This window comes from Cetorhinus maximus, unplaced genomic scaffold, assembly GCF_964194155.1.
Source record: "Cetorhinus maximus unplaced genomic scaffold, sCetMax3.hap1.1 HAP1_SCAFFOLD_545, whole genome shotgun sequence".
NCBI lineage: Eukaryota > Metazoa > Chordata > Chondrichthyes > Lamniformes > Cetorhinidae > Cetorhinus > Cetorhinus maximus.
Window position 1 is genome coordinate 1 of NW_027596487.1, and position 20,168 is coordinate 20,168.

Consider the following 20,168-nt stretch of genomic DNA (forward strand, 5'->3'; position numbering starts at 1 on the left):
TGCTGACTCTGCTGTCTCTACGGTCTCTGCTCACTCTACTGTCTCTGCTGTCTCTGCTCACTCTGCTGTATCTGCTCACTCTGTTGTGTCTGCTGTCTCTGCTCTCTCTGCTCACTCTGCTGTGTCTGCTCATTCTGCTGTCTCTGCTGACTCTGCTGTCTCTGCTCACTCTGCTGTGTCTGCTCACTGTGCTGTGTCTGCTCATTCTGCTGTCTCTGCTCATTCTGCTGTCTCTGCTCACTCTGCTGTCTCTGCTCATTCTGCTGTCTCTGTTCACTCTGCTGTCTCTGCTCACTCTGCTGTCTCTGCTCACTCTGCTGTCTCTACTCACTCTGCTCACTCTGCTGTCTCTTCTCACTCTGCTATTTCTGCTGTCTCTGTTCACTCTGCTGTCTCTGCTAAATCTGCTGTCTCTGCTGTCTCTGCTCATTCTACTGTTTCTGATGTCTCTGCTCACTCTGCTCACTTTGCTGTCTCTGCTCACGCTGCTCACTTTGCTCGCTCTACTGTCTTTAATCACTCTGCTGTCTCTGCTGTCTCTGCTCACTTGGCTATTTCTGCTATCTCTGTTCACTCTGCTGTCTCTGTTCACTCTGCTGTATCTGCTGTCTCTGCTGACCCTGCTGTCTCTGCTCACTCTGCTCTTTCTGCTGTCTCTATTCACTCTGCTTTCTCTGCTATCTCTGCTGTCTCTGCTCACTCTGCTATTTCTGCTGTCTCTGCTGACTCTGCTCTTTCTGTTGTCTCTATTCACTCTGCTGTCTCTGCTGTCTCTGCTGTCTCTGCTCACTCTGCTGTTTCTGCTGTCTCTGTTCACTCTGCTGTCCTCTGCTGTCTCTGTTGTCTCTGCTGTTTCTGATCTCTCTGCTGACTCTGCTGACTCTGCTGTCTCTGCTGTCTCTGCTGTCACAGCTGTTTTTGCTCACTCTGCTGTCTCTGCTCACTCTGCTGTGTCTGCTCACTGAACTGTCTCTGCTCACTCTGCTGTCTCTGCTATCTCTGCTCACTCTGCTGTCTATACTCACTTTGCTGTCTCCGCTCACTCTGCGATTTCTGCTCACTCTGCTGTCTTTGCTGGCTCTGCTATTTCTGCTCACTCTGCTGTCTCTGCTCACTCTGCTGTGTCTGCTCACTGTGCTGACTCTGCTCACTCTGCTGTCTCTGCTGTCTCCGCTCACTCTGCTGTCTCTCCTCACTTTGCTCACTCTGCTGTCTCTGCTCACTCTGCTGTCTCTGCTCACTTTGCTCACTCTGCTTTTTCTGCTGTCTCTGCTCACTCTGCTGTCGCTGCTGTCTCTGCTGTCTCTGCTCACTCTGCTGTCTCTGCTGTCTCTGCTCACTCTGCTCACTCTGCTGTTTCTGCTCACTTTGCTGTCTCTGCTCACTCCGCTCACTCTGCTCACTTTGCTGTCTCTGCTCACTCTGCTGACTCTGTTGGCTCTGCTCATTCTGGCCTAACTGCTCACTCTGCTCACTCGGCTGTCTCTGCTCACTCTGCTGTCTTTGCTGTCTCGGCTGTTTCTGCTCACTCTTCTGTCTCTGCTCACTCTGCTGTTTCTGCTCTCTCTGCTGTATCTGCTGCCTCTGCTGTTTCTGCTCACTTTGCTGTCTCTGCTCACTCTGCTGATTCTGATCACTCTGCTGTCTCTGCTGTCTCAGCTCACTCTGCTGTCTCTGCTCACTCTGCTGTCTTTGCTGTCTCGGCTGTTTCTGCTCACTCTTCTGTCTCTGCTCACTTTGCTGTATCTGCTCTCTCTGCTGTATCTGCTGCCTCTGCTGTTTCTGCTCACTCTGCTGTCTCCGCTAACTCTGCTGTCGCTGCTCACTTTGCTCACTCTGCTGTCTCTGCTCACTCTGATATTTCTCCTGCCTCTGCTCACTCTGCTGACTCTGCTGAATCTGCTGTCTCTGCTGTCTCTGTTGACTCTGCCGTTTCTGCTGTCTCTGCTCACGCTGCTGTCTCTGCTCATTCTGCTGTCTCTGCTCACCCTGCTGTCCCTGCACACTCTGCTGTCTCTGCTAGCTCAGCTCACTCTGCTGTGTCTGCTCACTCTACTGTCTCTGCTGTCTCTGCTCATTCTACTTTTTCTGATGTCTCTGCTCACTCTGCTCACTTTGCTCCCTCTGCTCACGCTGCTCACTTTGCTCGCTCTACTGTCTTTAATCACTCTGCTGTCTCTGCTGTCTCTGCTCACTCGGCTATTTCTGCTATCTCTGTTCACTCTGCTGTCTCTGTTCACTCTGCTGTATCTGCTGTCTCTGCTGACCCTGCTGTCTCTGCTCACTCTGCTCTTTCTGCTGTCTCTATTCACTCTGCTTTCTCTGCTATCTCTGCTGTCTCTGCTCACTCTGCTATTTCTGCTGTCTCTGCTGACTCTGCTCTTTCTGTTGTCTCTATTCACTCTGCTGTCTCTGCTGTCTCTGCTGTCTCTGCTCACTCTGCTGTTTCTGCTGTCTCTGTTCACTCTGCTGTCTCTGCTGTCTCTGTTGTCTCTGCTGTTTCTGCTCTCTCTGCTGACTCTGCTGACTCTGCTGTCTCTGCTGTCACAGCTGTTTTTGCTCACTCTGCTGTCTCTGCTCACTCTGCTGTGTCTGCTCACTGAACTGTCTCTGCTCACTCTGCTGTCTCTGCTATCTCTGCTCACTCTGCTGTCTATACTCACTTTGCTGTCCCTGCTCACTCTGCGATTTCTGCTCACTCTGCTGTCTCTGCTGGCTCTGCTATTTCAGCTCACTCTGCTGTCTCTGCTCACTCTGCTGTGTCTGCTCACTGTGCTGTCTCTGCTCACTCTGCTGTCTCTGCTATCTCTGCTGTCTCTGTTGACTCTGCCGTTTCTGCTGTCTCTGCTCACGCTGCTGTCTCTGCTCACTCTGCTGTCTCTGCTCATTCTGCTGTCTCTGCTCACTCTGCTGTGTCTGCTCACTCTGCTGTCTCTGCACACTCTACTCACTCTGCTCACTCTGCTGTGTCTGCTCACGCTGCTCACTCTGCTCACTCTGCTGTCTCTGCTCACTCTGCTGTGTCTGCTCACACTGCTGTTTCTGCTCACACTGCTGTGTCTGCTCACTCTGCTGTTCCTGCTGTGTCTGCTCACTCTGCTGTCTCTGCAGACTCTGCTGTCTCTGCTCACTGTGCTGACTCTGCTCACTCTGCTGTCTCTGCAGGCTCTGCTGTCTCTGCTCACTCTGTTGTCTCCGCTCACTCTGGTGACTCTGCTCTCTCTGCTAACTCTGCTGTCGCTGCTCACTTTGCTCACTCTGCTGTCTCTGCTCACTCTGCTATTTCTGCTGCCTCTGCTCACTCTGCTGTCTCTGCTCTCTCTGCTATTTCTGCTCAGTCTGCTGTCTCTGCTATGTCTGCTCACTCTGCTGTTTCTGCTCACTCTGCTGTCTCTGCTGTCTCTGCTGTTTCTGCTCACTCTGCTGTCTCTGCACACTCTGCTCAATCTGCTCACTCTGCTGTCTCTGCTCACTCTGCTGTCTCTGCTCACTTTGCTCACTCTGCTGTCTCTGCTCACTCTGCTGTCTCTGCTGTCTCTGCTCACTCTGCTGTCTCTGCTGTCTCTACTCACTCTGCTGTCTCTGCTGTCTCTGCTCACTCTGCTGACTCTGCTGTCTCTGCTCACTTTGCTGCCTCTGCTCACTCTGCTGATTCTGATCACTCTGCTGTCTCTGCTCATTCTGTTGTCGCTGCTCACTCTGCTCACTTTGCTGTCTCTGCTCACTCTGCTGGCTCTTCTGTCTCAGTTCACTCTGCTGCCTCTGCTCACTCTGCTGTGTCTGCTCTCTCTGCTGTCTCTGCTCACTCTGCTCACTCTGCTCTCTCTGCTGACTCTGTTCACTCTGCTGGCTCTGTTGACTCTGCTGTATCTGCTGTCTCTGCTGTCTCTGCTAAATCTGCTCACTCTTCTGTCTCTGCTGACTCTGTTCACTCTGCTGGCTCTGCTGTCTCTGCTGTCTCTGCTGATTCTGCTCACTCTGCTGCCTCTGCTGTCTCTGCTGTCTCTGCTCACTCTGGTGACCCTGCTGACTCTGCTCACTCTGCTGTTTCTGCTCACTCTGCTGCCTCTGCTGTATCTGCTGAATATGCTCACTCTGCTGTCTCTGCTGTCTCTGCTGAATCAGCTCAATCTGCTGGCTCTGCTGTCTCTGCTGACTCTGCTTAATCTGCTGGCTCTGCTGTCTCTGCTGTCTCTGCTCACTCTGCTGTTTCTGCTCACTCTGCTGTCTCTGCTCTCTCTGCTGTCTCTGCTCAAACTGCTCACTCTGCTGTCTCTGCTGTCTCTCCTCAATCTGCTCACTCTGCTGTCTCTGCTGTCTCTGCTCAATCTGCTGACTCTGCTGTCTCTGCTCACTTTGCTGTCTATGCTCACTCTGCTGTCTCTGCTCACTCTGCTGTCTATTCTCACTCTGCTGTCTCCGCTCACTCTGCTGTTTCTGCTCACTCTGCTGTCTCGGCTGTTTCTGCTCACTCTGCTGTCTCTGCTCACTCTGCTGTCGCTGCTCACTCTGCTATCTCTGCTGTTTCTGCTCACTCTGCTGTTTCTGCTCACTCTGCTATCTCTGCTGTCTCTGCTCACTGTGCTGTTTCTGCTCACGCTGCTATCTCTGCTGTCTCTGCTCACTCTGCAGTGTCTGCTCACTCTGCTCACTCTGCTCTGTCTGCTCACTCTGCTCACTCTGCTGTCTCTGCTCACTCTGCTCTCTCTGCTTACTCTGCTGTCTCTGCTCACTCTGCTGTCTCTGCTGACTCTGCTGTCTCTGCTCACTCTGCTGTCTCTGCTCACTCTGCTGTCTCTGCTCACTCTGCTGTCTCTGCTGACTCTGCTGTCTCTGCTCACTCTGCTGTCTCTGTTCACTCTGCTGTCTCTACTCACACTGCTGTCTCCACTCACTCTGCTGTGTCTGCGCACTCTACTGTCTCTGCTGTCTCTGCTTACTCTGCAGACCCAGCTGAATCAGCTGTCTCTGCTGTCTCTGCTCACTCTGCTGTTTCTGCTGCCTCTGCTCACTCTGCTGTATCTGCTCACTCTGTTGTTTCTGCTGCCTCTGCTCACTCTGCTGTATCTGCTCACTCTGCTGTTTCTGCTGTCTCTGTTTACTCTGCTGTCCCTGCTGACTCTGCTGTCTCTGCTTTCTCTGCTCACTCTGCTGTCTCTGCTGTCTCTGCTCACTTTGCTGTCTCTGCTCACTCTGATGTGTCTGCTCACTCTACTGTCCCTGCTGACTCTGCTGTCTCTGCTGTCTCTGCTCACTCTGCTGTCTCTGCTGTCTCTGCTCACTCTGCTGTCTCTGCTCACTCTGCTGTGTCTGCTGTCTCTGCTGTCTCTGCTCACTCTGCTGTCTCTGCTCATTCTGCTGTCTCTGCTGACTCTGCTGTCTCTGCTCACTCTGCTGTGTCTGCTCACTGTGCTGTGTCTGCTCATTCTGCTGTCTCTGCTCATTCTGCTGTCTCTGCTCACTCTGCTGTCTCAGCTCATTCTGCTGTCTCTGTTCACTCTGCTGTCTCTGCTCACTCTGCTGTCTCTGCTCACTCTGCTGTCTCTACTCACTCTGCCGTCTCTGCTCACTCTGCTATCTCTGCTCACTTTGCTCACTCTGCTGTCTCTTCTCACTCTGCTATTTCTGCTGTCTCTGTTCACTCTGCTGTCTCTTCTAAATCTGCTGTCTCTGCTGTCTCTGCTCATTCTACTGTTTGTGCTGTCTCTGCTCACTCTGCTCACTTTGCTGTCTCTGCTCACGATGCTCACTCTGCTCGCTCTCATGTCTTTAATCACTCTGCTGTCTCTGCTGTCTCTGCTCACTCGGCTATTTCTGCTGTCTCTGCTCACTCTGCTGTCTCTGTTCACTCTGCTGTATCTGCTGTCTCTGCTGACCCTGCTGTCTCTGCTCACTCTGCTCTTACTGCTGTCTCTATTCACTCTGCTTTCTCTGCTATCTCTGCTGTCTCTGCCCACTCTGCTATTTCTGCTGTCTCTGCTGTCTCTGCTTACTCTGCTCTCTCTGCTGTCTCTATTCACTCTGCTGTCTCTGCTGTCTCTGCTCACTCTGCTGTTTCTGCTGTCTCTGTTCACTCTGCTGTCTCTGTTGTCTCTGTTGTCTCTGCTGTTTCTGCTCTCTCTGCTGACTCTGCTGTCTCTGCTGTCTGTGCTGTCACAGCTGTTTTTGCTCACTCTGCTGTCTCTGCTCACTCTGCTGTGTCTGCTCACTGTGCTGTCTCTGCTCACTCTGCTGTCTCTGCTATCTCTGCTCACTCTGCTGTCTATACTCACTCTGCTGTCTCTGCTCACTCTGCTATTTATGCTCACTCTGCTGTCTCTGCTGGCTCTGCTATTTCTGCTCACTCTGCTGTCTCTGCTCACTCTGCTGTGTCTGCTCACTGTGCTGTCTCTGCTCACTCTGCTGTCTCTGCTATCTCTGCTGTCTCTGTTGACTCTGCCGTTTCTGCTGTCTCTGCTCACTCTGCTGTCTCTGCTCGTTCTGCTGTCTCTGCTCACCCTGCTGTCTCTGCTCACTCTGCTGTCGCTGCTAGCTCAGCTCACTCTGCTGTGTCTGCTCACTCTACTGTCTCTGCTGTCTCTGCTCACTCTGCTGACTCTGCTCACTCTGCTGTGTCTGCTCGCTCTGCTGTCTCTGCTGACTCTGCTGTCTCTGCTCACTCTGCTGTTTCTGCTCACTCTGCTGTCTCTGCTCACTCTGCTGTCTCTGCTCACTCTGCTGTCTCTGCTCACTCTGCTGTCTCTGCACACTCTGCTGTCTCTACTCACACTGCTGTCTCCGCTCACTCTGCTGTGTCTGCTCACTCTACTGTCTCTGCTGTCTCTGCTCACTCTGCAGACTCAGCTGAATCAGCCGTCTCTGCTGTCTCCACTCACTCTGCTGTTTCTGCTGCCTCTGCTCACTCTGCTGTATCTGCTCACTCTGCTGTTTCTGCTGTCTCTGTTTACTCTGCTGTCCCTGCTGACTCTGCTGTCTCTGCTCACTCTGCTGTCTCTGCTCACTTTGCTGTCTCTGCTCACTCTGATGTGTCTGCTCACTCTACTGTCCCTGCTGACTCTGCTGTCTCTGCTGTCTCTGCTCAATCTGCTGTCTATGCTGTCTCTGCTCACTCTGCTGTCTCTTCTCACTCTGCTATTTCTGCTGTCTCTGTTCACTCTGCTGTCTCTGCTAAATCTGCTGTCTCTGCTGTCTCTGCTCATACTACTGTTTCTGATGTCTCTGCTCACTCTGCTCACTTTGCTGTCTCTGCTCACGCTGCTCACTCTGCTCGCTCTACTGTCTTTAATCACTCTGCTGTCTCTGCTGTTTCTGCTCACACTGCTATTTCTGCTATCTCTGTTCACTCTGCTGTCTCTGTTCACTCTGCTGTATCTGCTGTCTCTGCTGACCCTGCTGTCTCTGCTCACTCTGCTCTTTCTGCTGTCTCTATTCACTCTGCTTTCTCTGCTATCTCTGCTGTCTCTGCTCACTCTGCTATTTCTGCTGTCTCTGCTGTCTCTGCTTACTCTGCTCTTTCTGCTGTCTCTATTCACTCTGCTGTCTTTGCTGTCTCTGCTGTCTCTGCTCACTCTGCTGTTTCTGCTGTCTCTGTTCACTCTGCTGTCTCTGCTGTCTCTGTTGTCTCTGCTGTTTCTGCTCTCTCTGCTGACTCTGCTGTCTCTGCTGTCTCTGCTGTCACAGCTGTTTTTGCTCACTCTACTGTCTCTGCTCACTCTGCTGTCTCTGCTCACTGTGCTGTCTCTGCTCACTCTGCTGTCTCTGCTATCTCTGCTCACTCTGCTGTCTATACTCACTCTGCTGTCTCCGCTCACTCTGCTATTTCTGCTCACTCTGTTGTCTCTGCTGGCTCTGCTATTTCTGCTCACTCTGCTGTCTCTGCTGTTTCTGCTCACTCTGCTGTCCCTGCTGTCTCTGCTATATCTGCTCAGTCTGCTGTCTCTGCTGTTTCTGCTCACTCTGATGTCTCTGCTCACTCTGATGTCTCTGCTCGCTCTGCTGTCTCTGCTGTTTCTGCTCACTCTGCTGTTTCTGCTCACTCTGCTGTCTCTGCTGTCCCTGCTGTTTCTGCTCACTCTGCTGTCTCTGCTCACTCTGCTGTGTCTGCTCACTGAACTGTCGCTGCTCAATCTGCTGTCTCTGCTGTCTCTGCTCACTCTCCTGTCTATACTCACTCTGCTGTCTCCGCTCACTCTGCTATTTCTGCTCACTCTGCTCTCTCTGCTCACTCTGCTGTTTCTGCTCACTCTGCTGTCTCTGCTCACTCTGCTGTCTTTGCTGTCTCGGCTGTTTCTGCTCACTCTTCTGTCTCTGCTCACTTTGCTGTTTCTGCTCTCTCTGCTGTCTCTGCTGTTTCTGCTCACTCTGCTGTCTCAATTCACTCTGCTGTCTCTGCTCACTCTGCTCACTCTGCTCACTCTGTTGTGTCTGCTCACTCTGCTCACTCTGCTCACTCTGCTGTCTCTGCTCACTCTGCTGTGTCTGTTCACTCTGCTCACTCTGCTGTGTCTGCTCACTCTGCTCACTCTGCTGTCTCTGCTCACTCTGCTGTGTCTGCTCACACTGCTCACTCTGCTCACTCTGCTGTCTCTGCTCACTGTGCTGACTCTGCTCACTCTGCTGTCTCTGCTCACTCTGCTGTGTCTGCTCACACTGCTCACTCTGCTCACTCTGCTGTCTCTGCTCACTGTGCTGACTCTGCTCACTCTGCTGTCTCCTCTCACTCTGCTGTCTCTGCTCACTTTGCTCACTCTGCTGTCTCTGCTCACTCTGCTGTCTCTGCTGTCTCTGCTCACTCTGCTGACTCTGCTGTCTCTGCTCACTTTGCTGTCTCTGCTCACTCTGCTGATTCTGATCACTCTGCTGTCACTGCTCATTCTGCTGTCGCTGCTCACTCTGCTCACTCTGCTCAGTTTGCTGTCTCTGCTCACTCTGCTGACTCTCCTGTCTCAGCTCACTCTGCTGTCCCTGCTCACTCTGCTCACTTTGCTGTCTCTGCTCACTCTGCTCACTCTGCTGTCTCTACTCACTCTGCTGTGTCTGCTCACTGTGCTGTCTCTGCTCACTCTGCTGTATCTGCTCACTCTGCTGTCTCTGCTCACTTTGCTCATTTTGCTGTCTCTGCTCACTCTGCTATTTCTGCCGTCTCTGCTCACTCTGCTGTCTCTGCTGTTTCTGCTCACTCTGCTGTCTCTGCTCACTCTGCTGTGTCTGCTCACTGTGCTGTCTATGCTCACTCTGCTGTCTCTGCTCACTCTGCTGTCTATACTCACTATGCTGTCTCCGCTCACTCTGCTGTTTCTGCTCACTCTGCTCTCTCGGCTGTCTCTGCTATTTCTGCTCAGTCTGCTGTCTCTGCTGTTTCTGCTCACTCTGCTGTCTCTGCTCACTCTGCTGTTTCTGCTCACTCTGCTGTTTCTGCTCACTCTGCTGTCTCTGCTATTTCTACTCACTCTGCTGTCTCTGCTCACTCTGTTGTTTCAACTCACTCTGCTGTCTCTGCTCACTCTGTTGTTTCTGCTCACTCTGCTGTCTCTGCTGTCTGCTGTTTCTGCTCACTCTTCTGTCTCTGCTCACGCCTACTGCCTATGCTCACTCTGCAGTGTCTGCTAACTCTGCTCACTCTGCTGTCTCTGCTCACTCTGCTGTGTCTGCTTGCTCTACTCACTCTGCTGTGTCTACTCACTCTGCTCACTCTGCTGTCTCTGCTCACTCTGCTGTCTCTGCTCACTCTGCTGTGTCTGCTCACTCTGCTCACTCTGCTGTCTCTGCTCACTGTGCTGACTCTGCTCACTCTGCTGTCTCTGCTGTCTCCGCTCACTCTGCTGTCTCTCCTCACTTTGCTCACTCTGCTGTCTCTGCTCACTCTGCTGTCTCTGCTCACTTTGCTCACTCTGCTTTTTCTGCTGTCTCTGCTCACTCTGCTGTCGCTGCTGTCTCTGCTGTCTCTGCTCACTCTGCTGTCTCTGCTGTCTCTGCTCACTCTGCTCACTCTGCTGTTTCTGCTCACTTTGCTGTCTCTGCTCACTCCGCTCACTCTGCTCACTTTGCTGTCTCTGCTCACTCTGCTGACTCTGTTGGCTCTGCTCATTCTGCTCTAACTGCTCACTCTGCTCACTCTGCTGTCTCTGCTCACTCTGCTGTCTTTGCTGTCTCGGCTGTTTCTGCTCACTCTTCTGTCTCTGCTCACTCTGCGGTTTCTGCTCTCTCTGCTGTATCTGCTGCCTCTGCTGTTTCTGCTCACTTTGCTGTCTCTGCTCACTCTGCTATTTCTGCCGTCTCTGCTCACTCTGCTGTCTCTGCTGTTTCTGCTCACTCTGCTGTCTCTGCTCACTCTGCTGTGTCTGCTCACTGTGCTGTCTATGCTCACTCTGCTGTCTCTGCTCACTCTGCTGTCTATTCTCACTCTGCTGTCTCCGCTCACTCTGCTGTTTCTGCTCACTCTGCTGTCTCGGCTGTTTCTGCTCACTCTGCTGTCTCTGCTCACTCTGCTGTCTATGCTCACTCTGCAGTGTCTGCTCACTCTGCTCACTCTGCTCTGTCTGCTCACTCTGCTCACTCTGCTGTCTCTGCTCACTCTGCTCTCTCTGCTTACTCTGCTGTCTCTGCTCACTCTGCTGTCTCTGCTGACTCTGCTGTCTCTGCTCACTCTGCTGTCTCTACTCACACTGCTGTCTCCGCTCACTCTGCTGTGTCTGCTCACTCTACTGTCTCTGCTGTCTCTGCTCACTCTGCAGACTCAGCTGAATCAGCTGTCTCTGCTGTCTCTGCTCACTCTGCTGTTTCTGCTGCCTCTGCTCACTCTGCTGTATCTGCTCACTCTGCTGTTTCTGCTGTCTCTGTTTACTCTGCTGTCCCTGCTGACTCTGCTGTCTATGCTGTCTCTGCTCACTCTGCTGTCTCGGCTGTCTCTGCTCACTTTGCTGTCTCTGCTCACTCTGATGTGTCTGCTCACTCTACTGTCCCTGCTGACTCTGCTGTCTCTACGGTCTCTGCTCACTCTACTGTCTCTGCTGTCTCTGCTCACTCTGCTGTATCTGCTCACTCTGTTGTGTCTGCTGTCTCTGCTCTCTCTGCTCACTCTGCTGTGTCTGCTCATTCTGCTGTCTCTGCTGACTCTGCTGTCTCTGCTCACTCTGCTGTGTCTGCTCACTGTGCTGTGTCTGCTCATTCTGCTGTCTCTGCTCATTCTGCTGTCTCTGCTCACTCTGCTGTCTCTGCTCATTCTGCTGTCTCTGTTCACTCTGCTGTCTCTGCTCACTCTGCTGTCTCTGCTCACTCTGCTGTCTCTACTCACTCTGCTCACTCTGCTGTCTCTTCTCACTCTGCTATTTCTGCTGTCTCTGTTCACTCTGCTGTCTCTGCTAAATCTGCTGTCTCTGCTGTCTCTGCTCATTCTACTGTTTCTGATGTCTCTGCTCACTCTGCTCACTTTGCTGTCTCTGCTCACGCTGCTCACTTTGCTCGCTCTACTGTCTTTAATCACTCTGCTGTCTCTGCTGTCTCTGCTCACTTGGCTATTTCTGCTATCTCTGTTCACTCTGCTGTCTCTGTTCACTCTGCTGTATCTGCTGTCTCTGCTGACCCTGCTGTCTCTGCTCACTCTGCTCTTTCTGCTGTCTCTATTCACTCTGCTTTCTCTGCTATCTCTGCTGTCTCTGCTCACTCTGCTATTTCTGCTGTCTCTGCTGACTCTGCTCTTTCTGTTGTCTCTATTCACTCTGCTGTCTCTGCTGTCTCTGCTGTCTCTGCTCACTCTGCTGTTTCTGCTGTCTCTGTTCACTCTGCTGTCTCTGCTGTCTCTGTTGTCTCTGCTGTTTCTGATCTCTCTGCTGACTCTGCTGACTCTGCTGTCTCTGCTGTCTCTGCTGTCACAGCTGTTTTTGCTCACTCTGCTGTCTCTGCTCACTCTGCTGTGTCTGCTCACTGAACTGTCTCTGCTCACTCTGCTGTCTCTGCTATCTCTGCTCACTCTGCTGTCTATACTCACTTTGCTGTCTCCGCTCACTCTGCGATTTCTGCTCACTCTGCTGTCTTTGCTGGCTCTGCTATTTCTGCTCACTCTGCTGTCTCTGCTCACTCTGCTGTGTCTGCTCACTGTGCTGACTCTGCTCACTCTGCTGTCTCTGCTGTCTCCGCTCACTCTGCTGTCTCTCCTCACTTTGCTCACTCTGCTGTCTCTGCTCACTCTGCTGTCTCTGCTCACTTTGCTCACTCTGCTTTTTCTGCTGTCTCTGCTCACTCTGCTGTCGCTGCTGTCTCTGCTGTCTCTGCTCACTCTGCTGTCTCTGCTGTCTCTGCTCACTCTGCTCACTCTGCTGTTTCTGCTCACTTTGCTGTCTCTGCTCACTCCGCTCACTCTGCTCACTTTGCTGTCTCTGCTCACTCTGCTGACTCTGTTGGCTCTGCTCATTCTGGCCTAACTGCTCACTCTGCTCACTCGGCTGTCTCTGCTCACTCTGCTGTCTTTGCTGTCTCGGCTGTTTCTGCTCACTCTTCTGTCTCTGCTCACTCTGCTGTTTCTGCTCTCTCTGCTGTATCTGCTGCCTCTGCTGTTTCTGCTCACTTTGCTGTCTCTGCTCACTCTGCTGATTCTGATCACTCTGCTGTCTCTGCTGTCTCAGCTCACTCTGCTGTCTCTGCTCACTCTGCTGTCTTTGCTGTCTCGGCTGTTTCTGCTCACTCTTCTGTCTCTGCTCACTTTGCTGTATCTGCTCTCTCTGCTGTATCTGCTGCCTCTGCTGTTTCTGCTCACTCTGCTGTCTCCGCTAACTCTGCTGTCGCTGCTCACTTTGCTCACTCTGCTGTCTCTGCTCACTCTGATATTTCTCCTGCCTCTGCTCACTCTGCTGACTCTGCTGAATCTGCTGTCTCTGCTGTCTCTGTTGACTCTGCCGTTTCTGCTGTCTCTGCTCACGCTGCTGTCTCTGCTCATTCTGCTGTCTCTGCTCACCCTGCTGTCCCTGCACACTCTGCTGTCTCTGCTAGCTCAGCTCACTCTGCTGTGTCTGCTCACTCTACTGTCTCTGCTGTCTCTGCTCATTCTACTTTTTCTGATGTCTCTGCTCACTCTGCTCACTTTGCTCCCTCTGCTCACGCTGCTCACTTTGCTCGCTCTACTGTCTTTAATCACTCTGCTGTCTCTGCTGTCTCTGCTCACTCGGCTATTTCTGCTATCTCTGTTCACTCTGCTGTCTCTGTTCACTCTGCTGTATCTGCTGTCTCTGCTGACCCTGCTGTCTCTGCTCACTCTGCTCTTTCTGCTGTCTCTATTCACTCTGCTTTCTCTGCTATCTCTGCTGTCTCTGCTCACTCTGCTATTTCTGCTGTCTCTGCTGACTCTGCTCTTTCTGTTGTCTCTATTCACTCTGCTGTCTCTGCTGTCTCTGCTGTCTCTGCTCACTCTGCTGTTTCTGCTGTCTCTGTTCACTCTGCTGTCTCTGCTGTCTCTGTTGTCTCTGCTGTTTCTGCTCTCTCTGCTGACTCTGCTGACTCTGCTGTCTCTGCTGTCACAGCTGTTTTTGCTCACTCTGCTGTCTCTGCTCACTCTGCTGTGTCTGCTCACTGAACTGTCTCTGCTCACTCTGCTGTCTCTGCTATCTCTGCTCACTCTGCTGTCTATACTCACTTTGCTGTCCCTGCTCACTCTGCGATTTCTGCTCACTCTGCTGTCTCTGCTGGCTCTGCTATTTCAGCTCACTCTGCTGTCTCTGCTCACTCTGCTGTGTCTGCTCACTGTGCTGTCTCTGCTCACTCTGCTGTCTCTGCTATCTCTGCTGTCTCTGTTGACTCTGCCGTTTCTGCTGTCTCTGCTCACGCTGCTGTCTCTGCTCACTCTGCTGTCTCTGCTCATTCTGCTGTCTCTGCTCACTCTGCTGTGTCTGCTCACTCTGCTGTCTCTGCACACTCTACTCACTCTGCTCACTCTGCTGTGTCTGCTCACGCTGCTCACTCTGCTCACTCTGCTGTCTCTGCTCACTCTGCTGTGTCTGCTCACACTGCTGTTTCTGCTCACACTGCTGTGTCTGCTCACTCTGCTGTTCCTGCTGTGTCTGCTCACTCTGCTGTCTCTGCAGACACTGCTGTCTCTGCTCACTGTGCTGACTCTGCTCACTCTGCTGTCTCTGCAGGCTCTGCTGTCTCTGCTCACTCTGTTGTCTCCGCTCACTCTGGTGACTCTGCTCTCTCTGCTAACTCTGCTGTCGCTGCTCACTTTGCTCACTCTGCTGTCTCTGCTCATTCTGCTATTTCTGCTGCCTCTGCTCACTCTGCTGTCTCTGCTCTCTCTGCTATTTCTGCTCAGTCTGCTGTCTCTGCTATGTCTGCTCACTCTGCTGTTTCTGCTCACCCTGCTGTCTCTGCTGTCTCTGCTGTTTCTGCTCACTCTGCTGTCTCTGCACACTCTGCTCAATCTGCTCACTCTGCTGTCTCTGCTCACTCTGCTGTCTCTGCTCACTTTGCTCACTCTGCTGTCTCTGCTCACTCTGCTGTCTCTGCTGTCTCTGCTCACTCTGTTGTCTCTGCTGTCTCTACTCACTCTGCTGTCTCTGCTGTCTCTGCTCACTCTGCTGACTCTGCTGTCTCTGCTCACTTTGCTGCCTCTGCTCACTCTGCTGATTCTGATCACTCTGCTGTCTCTGCTCATTCTGTTGTCGCTGCTCACTCTGCTCACTTTGCTGTCTCTGCTCACTCTGCTGGCTCTTCTGTCTCAGTTCACTCTGCTGCCTCTGCTCACTCTGCTGTGTCTGCTCTCTCTGCTGTCTCTGCTCACTCTGCTGACTCTGCTCACTCTGCTCTCTCTGCTGACTCTGTTCACTCTGCTGGCTCTGTTGACTCTGCTGCCTCTGCTGTCTCTGCTGTCTCTGCTAAATCTGCTCACTCTTCTGTCTCTGCTGACTCTGTTCACTCTGCTGGCTCTGCTGTCTCTGCTGTCTCTGCTGTTTCTGCTCACTCTGCTGCCTCTGCTGTCTCTGCTGTCTCTGCTCACTCTGGTGACCCTGCTGACTCTGCTCACTCTGCTGTTTCTGCTCACTCTGCTGCCTCTGCTGTATCTGCTGAATATGCTCACTCTGCTGTCTCTGCTGTCTCTGCTGAATCAGCTCAATCTGCTGGCTCTGCTGTCTCTGCTGACTCTGCTTAATCTGCTGGCTCTGCTGTCTCTGCTGTCTCTGCTCACTCTGCTGTTTCTGCTCACTCTGCTGTCTCTGCTCTCTCTGCTGTCTCTGCTCAAACTGCTCACTCTGCTGTCTCTGCTCTCTCTGCTGTCTCTGCTCAAACTGCTCACTCTGCTGTCTCTGCTGTCTCTCCTCAATCTGCTCACTCTGCTGTCTCTGCTGTCTCTGCTCAATCTGCTGACTCTGCTGTCTCTGCTCACTTTGCTGTCTCTGCTCACTCTGCTGATTCTGATCACTCTGCTGTCTCTGCTCATTCTGCTGTCGCTGCTCACTCTGCTCATTCTGGTCACTTTGCTGTCTCTGCTCACTCTGCTGTCTCTGCTGTCTCTGCTGTCACAGCTGTTTTTGCTCACTCTGCTGTCTCTGCTCAATCTGCTCACTCTGCTCACTTTGCTGTCTCTGCTCACTCTGCTCTCTTTGCTATCTCTGCTCACTCTGCTGTCTCTGCTCATTCTGCTGTCTATGCTCACTCTGCTGTCTCTTCTCAATCTGCTCACTCTGCTGTGTCTGCTGACTCTGCTCACTCTGCTGTCCCTGCTGTCTCTGCTCATTCTGCTCACTGTGCTGTCTCTGCTGCCTCTGCTATTTCTGCTGTCTCTGCTCTCTCTGCTGTCTCAGCTGTCTCTGCTCAATCTGCTCACTCTGCTGTCTCTGCTGCCTCTGCTATTTCTGCTGTCTCTGTTGTCTCTGCTGACTCTGCTGTCTCTGCACACTCTGCTCACTCTGCTGTCTCTGCTGCCTCTGCTATTTCTGCTCACTCTGCAGTCTCTGCTGACCCTGCTGTCTCTGCTATCTCTGCTGTTTCTCCTAACTCTGCTGTCTCTGCTCACACTGCTGTTTCTGCTCACTCTGCTGTCTCTGATCACTCTGTTGCTTCAGCTCACTCTGCTGTTTCTGCTCACTCTGCTCACTCTGCTGTGTCTGCGCACTCTGCTCACTCTGCTCACTCTGCTGTCTCTGCTCACTCTGCTCACTCTGCTGTCTCTGCTCACTCTGCTGTGTCTGCTCACTCTGCTGTCTCTGCTCACTCAACTCACTCTGCTCACTCTGCTGTGTCTGCTCACTCTGCGCACTCTGCTCACTCTGCTGTCTCTGCTCACTCTGCTGACTCTGCTCACTCTGCTGTCTCTGCTCACTCTGCTGTGTCTGCTCACACTGCTGTGTCTGCTCACACTGCTGTGTCTGCTCACTTTGCTGTCTCTGCTCACTCTGCTGATTCTGATCACTCTGCTGTCTCTGCTCATTCTGCTGTCGCGGCTCACTCTGCTCACTCTGCTGTTTCTGCTCACTCTGCTGTCTCTGCTCTCTCTGCTGTCTCTGCTCAAACTGCTCACTCTGCTGTCTCTGCTGTCTCTGCTCAATCAGCTCACTCTGCTGTCTCTGCTGACTCTGCTCACTCTGCTGTCTCTGCTGTCTCTGCTCAATCTGCTCACTGTGCTGTCTCTGCTGCCTCTGCTATTTCTGCTGTCTCTGCTCTCTCTGCTGTCTCAGCTGTCTCTGCTCAATCTGCTCACTCTGCTGTCTCAGCTGTCTCTGCTCACTCTGCTCACTCTGCTGTCTCTGCTCACTCTGCTCACTCTGCTCACTCTGCTGTCTCTGCTCACTCTGCTGTGTCTGCTCACACTGCTGTGTCTGCTCACTTTGCTGTCTCTGCTCACTCTGCTGATTCTGATCACTCTGCTGTCTCTGCTCATTCTGCTGTCGCTGCTCACTCTGCTCACTTTGCTGTCTCTGCTCACTCTGCTGGCTCTTCTGTCTCAGCTCACTCTGCTGCCTCTGCTCACTCTGCTGTGTCTGCTCTCTCTGCTGTCTCTGCTCACTCTGCTGACTCTGCTCACTCTGCTGTCTCAGCTGACTCTGCTGTCTCTACTCACTCTGCTGTCTCCGCTCACTCTGCTGTCTACGCTAACTCTGCTGTCTCTGCTCACTTTGCTCACTTTGCTGTCTCTGCTCACTCTGTTATTCTGCCGCTCTGGTCATTCTGCTGTCTCTGCTGTGCCTGCTGTTTCTGCTCACTATGCTGTCTCTGCTGACTCTGCTGTCTCTGCTCAATCTGCTCACTCTGCTGTCTCTGCTGTCTCTGCTGTCTCTCCTCAATCTGCTCACTCTGCTGTCTCTGCTGTCTCTGCTCAATCTGCTGACTCTGCTGTCTCTGCTCACTTTGCTGTCTCTGCTCACTCTGCTGATTCTGATCACTCTGCTGTCTCTGCTCATTCTGCTGTCGCTGCTCACTCTGCTCATTCTGGTCACTTTGCTGTCTCTGCTCACTCTGCTGTCTCTGCTGTCACAGCTGTTTTTGCTCACTCTGCTGTCTCTGCTCAATCTGCTCACTCTGCTCACTTTGCTGTCTCTGCTCACTCTGCTCTCTTTGCTATCTCTGCTCACTCTGCTGTCTCTGCTCATTCTGCTGTCTATGCTCACTCTGCTGTCTCTGCTCAATCTGCTCACTCTGCTGTGTCTGCTGACTCTGCTCACTCTGCTGTCCCTGCTGTCGCTGCTCAATCTGCTCACTGTGCTGTCTCTGCTGCCTCTGCTATTTCTGCTGTCTCTGCTCTCTCTGCTGTCTCAGCTGTCTCTGCTCAATCTGCTCACTCTGCTGTCTCAGCTGTCTCTGCTCAATCTGCTCACTTTGCTGTCTCTGCTGCCTCTGCTATTTCTGCTGTCTCTGCTGTCTCTGCTGACTCTGCTGTCTCTGCACACTCTGCTCACTCTGCTGTCTCTGCTGCCTCTGCTATTTCTGCTCACTCTGCAGTCTCTGCTGACCCTGCTGTCTCTGCTATCTCTGCTGTTTCTCCTAACTCTGCTGTCTCTGCTCACACTGCTGTTTCTGCTCACTCTGATGTCTCTGATCACTCTGTTGTTTCAGCTCACTCTGCTGTTTCTGCTCACTCTGCTCACTCTGCTGTGTCTGTGCACTCTGCTCACTCTGCTCACTCTGCTGTCTCTGCTCACTCTGCTCACTCTGCTGTCTCTGCTCACTCTGCTGTGTCTGCTCACTCTGCTGTCTCTGCTCACTCAACTCACTCTGCTCACTCTGCTGTGTCTGCTCACTCTGCTCACTCTGCTGTCTCTGCTCACTCTGCTGACTCTGCTCACTCTGCTGTCTCTGCTCACTCTGCTGTGTCTGCTCACACTGCTGTGTCTGCTCACACTGCTGTGTCTGCTCACTTTGCTGTCTCTGCTCACTCTGCTGATTCTGATCACTCTGCTGTCTCTGCTCATTCTGATGTCGCTGCTCACTCTGCTCACTTTGCTGTCTCTGCTCACTCTGCTGGCTCTTCTGTCTCAGCTCACTCTGCTGCCTCTGCTCACTCTGCTGTGTCTGCTCTCTCTGCTGTCTCTGCTCACTCTGCTGACTCTGCTCACTCTGCTGTCTCAGCTGACTCTGCTGTCTCTACTCACTCTGCTGTCTACGCTAACTCTGCTGTCTCTGCTCACTTTGCTCACTTTGCTGTCTCTGCTCACTCTGTTATTCTGCCGCTCTGGTCACTCTGCTGTCTCTGCTGTGCCTGCTGTTTCTGCTCACTCTGCTGTCTCTGCTGACTCTGCTGTCTCTGCTCAATCTGCTCACTCTGCTGTCTCTGCTGTCTCTGCTGTCTCTGCTCAATCTGCTCACTCTGCTGTCTCTGCTGTCTCTGCTCAATCTGCTGACTCTGCTGTCTCTGCTCACTTTGCTGTCTCTGCTCACTCTGCTGATTCTGATCAGTCTGCTGTCTCTGCTCATTCTGCTGTCGCTGCTCACTCTGCTCACTCTGGTCACTTTGCTCTCTCTGCTCCCTCTGCAGTCTCTGCTCATTCTGCTGTCTATGCTCACTCTGCTGTCTCTGCTGTCTCTGCTCACTCTGCTGTGTCTGCTCACTGAGCTGTCTCTGCACACTATGCTGTCTCTGCTCACTCTGCTCACTCTGCTGCCACTGCTCACTGTGCTGTGTCTGCTCACTGTGCTGTCTCCGCTCACTCTGCTGCCTCTGCTCACTCTGCTGTCTCTGCTGTCTCTGCTGTCTCAGCTGTCTCTGCTCAATCTGCTCACTCTGCTGTCTCAGCTGTCTCTGCTCAATCTGCTCACTCTGCTGTCTCTGCTGCCTCTGCTATTTCTGCTGTCTCTGCTGTCTCTGCCGACTCTACTGTCTCTGCACACTCTGCTCACTCTGCTGTCTCTGCTGCCTCTGATATTTCTGCTCACTCTGCAGTCTCTGCTGTCTCTGCTGACCCTGCTGTCTCTGCTATCTCTGCTGTTTCTCCTAACTCTGCTGTCTCTGCTCACACTGCTGTTTCTGCTCACTCTGCTGTCTCTGCTGTCTCTGCTGTGTCTGCGCACTCTGCTCACTCTGCTCACTCTGCTGTCTCTGCTCACTCTGCTCACTCTGCTGTCTCTGCTCACTCTGCTGTGTCTGCTCACTCTGCTGTCTCTGCTCACTCAACTCACTCTGCTCACTCTGCTGTGTCTGCTCACTCTGCTCACTCTGCTCACTCTGCTGTCTCTGCTCACTCTGCTGACTCTGCTCACTCTGCTGTCTCTGCTCACTCTGCTGTGTCTGCTCACACTGCTGTGTCTGCTCACTTTGCTGTCTCTGCTCACTCTGCTGATTCTGATCACTCTGCTGTCTCTGCTCATTCTGCTGTCGCTGCTCACTCTGCTCACTCTGCTGGCTCTTCTGTCTCAGCTCACTCTGCTGCCTCTGCTCACTCTGCTGTGTCTGCTCTCTCTGCTGTCTCTGCTCACTCCGCTGACTCTGCTCACTCTGCTGTCTCAGCTGATTCTGCTGTGTCTACTCGCTCTGCTGTCTCCGCTCACTCTGCTGTCTACGCTAACTCTGCTGTCTCTGCTCACTTTGCTCACTTTGCTGTCTCTGCTCACTCTGTTATTCTGCCGCTCTGGTCATTCTGCTGTCTCTGCTGTGCCTGCTGTTTCTGCTCACTATGCTGTCTCTGCTGACTCTGCTGTCTCTGCTCAATCTGCTCACTCTGCTGTCTCTGCTGTCTCTCCTCAATCTGCTC